Source organism: Nematolebias whitei, chromosome 2, assembly GCF_014905685.2.
Source record: "Nematolebias whitei isolate Nwh7 chromosome 2, NemWhi1, whole genome shotgun sequence".
NCBI classification, from domain to species: domain Eukaryota; kingdom Metazoa; phylum Chordata; class Actinopteri; order Cyprinodontiformes; family Rivulidae; genus Nematolebias; species Nematolebias whitei.
Genome location: NC_056499.1, coordinates 1,539,031 through 1,541,206, shown reverse-complemented (window position 1 = coordinate 1,541,206; position 2,176 = coordinate 1,539,031).

The window sequence follows — 2,176 nt, the reverse complement described above, 5'->3', positions numbered from 1 at the left end:
TATATATATATATTAATAAGATAAAATTGAATGTATTTTTCTGCATACATTAATAATGAAAATTGTTTTCTTGAATTGAACCCAAATTAGTAATTGTTTATAGCTTCCTTAGCAAATTTCAGGTGATTTTAATGTTTTTGTTTGTTTTAAAAATATTTTAAATCATGAATATCATAACAGGGCTATACAGGATGATAAATAGATCTTTTATTTTTTTAATTTAGTCAATTAACCAGGATAAAATACCATTTGCTTTGTATTTAATAACAATTAAAAAGTACGCTTGCATTTATTGCTTCCCATTTGACTAAAGCTTGTTTTATGATGTATTTCTTTTCTCTTTTGACTGAATTACTCAACTGGCTCAGAAGAAATGGAGCGAAGACGATTACGAAATTTGAATATGTCTGCAGGAGTTACAGAGTGTGGACATCAAACCTGCAGTCATTCTGGCCAAACTGATTTTCGGTAGAGGAGGAGCGCAACACTTCCTGTTGCGACGTACCCTGTATCCTGTTTTCCACAGTCAGTGGTCATGCGTGTCATTCCTCCCCCCTGCAGAAACATTGTGGGCAACATCCTTGTGACCCTGTGTGCTGTTAGTTTTCTCAGGAAATTTTCAAATGTCTATAAAAGACAAAAAAATGACTGTCAGCAGAATTTAAGAATAAGAAGACTGTAAATAAGTCCACATCTGCTGAGAAATGGCTGCGGCTTTCATCCAAAAGTTGATCAGGTTATTGTGCAACAACTGGGGGTTATTCAGTGTTAAGAAACATGTAACAGTACCAGTATTTGAAAACCAGCAGAGCATGTTCTCTTCTGTCTTTAAAACAAGCTCACAGAAGCAGCGTGAGAGCCTCGACACCGCCGTGCAGCGCGCCCATGAGCCAAAGGCCAAACTGTACATCCTGATTGAGAGGTACCGTTCTACAGTGGTGCTTGGAAGTTTGTGAACTCTTTATAATTTTCTATATTTCTGCATCAGTCTGACCTTAAACATCATCCGATTTTCATACAAGTCCTAAAAGTAGATAAAGAGAACCCAGTTAAACAAATGAGACAAAATATTATACTTGGCCATTTATTTATTGAGGACAATGATCCAATATTGCATATCTGTGAGTGTGAAAAGTAGGTGAACCTCTAGGATCAGCAGTTAATTTGAAGGTGAAATTAGAGCCAGGTATTTTCAATCAGTGATGATGATCAGGTGTGAGTGGATATTCTGTTTGATTTAAAGAACAGGAGCTATCAAAGTCTGCTCTTCACAACATGTTTGTGGAAGTGGATCATGGCAGGAACAAAGGAGGTTTCTGAGGAGTTCAGAAAAAGAGTTGATGCTCAAAATGCTGGAAAAGGTTATAAAACATCTGTAAAGTGTTTGGACTCCACCAATCCACAGTCACACAGATTGTCCAAATAGAGGACATTGAAGACCACTGTTACCCTCCCCAGTAGTGGTGGACCAACAAAGATCACTTCAAGAGCACGGCATGGAGTAGTGGACGAGGTCACAAAGGAGCCCAGGGTAACTTCTAATCAGCTGAAGGCCTCTCTCACATTAATGTTGATGTTCATGAGTCCACCATCAGGAGAACACTGAACCACTGCTCTCCAAAAAGAACATGGCTGCTCGTCTGCAGTTTGCTAAAGATCACATGGACGAGCCAGAAGACTGTTAGAAGAATGTTTTGTGGACAGATGAGACCAAAGTAGAAGTTTTTGGTTTTTTAAAGGAAAGTGTTCTGTTTGAAGAAAGGATGACAGCATTCCTGCAGAAGAACCTTATCCCATCTGTGAAACATGGTGGTGGTAGCATCATGGTTTTGGCCTGTTCGGCTGCATCTGGGCCAGGACGGCTTGCCATCATTGATGGAACAATGAATTCTGAATGATGTCAGAATTCTAAAGGAAAATGTCAGAACATCTGTCCAAGAACTGAATCTAAGATCATGTGGGTCATGCAGCAACACAATGACCATCAGCACACAAGTGGTTCTACCAAAGAATGGTTCAAGAAGAATAAAGTTTATGTTGTAGAACGGTCAAGTCAAACTCATGACCCCTGAAGTCTCCACACCATCCAGGACATCTACCACAGCCGATGTCTGTGTAAAGCACGCAGCATCATTAAGGACCACACCCACCCAGCACACGGACTCTTCTGTCTACT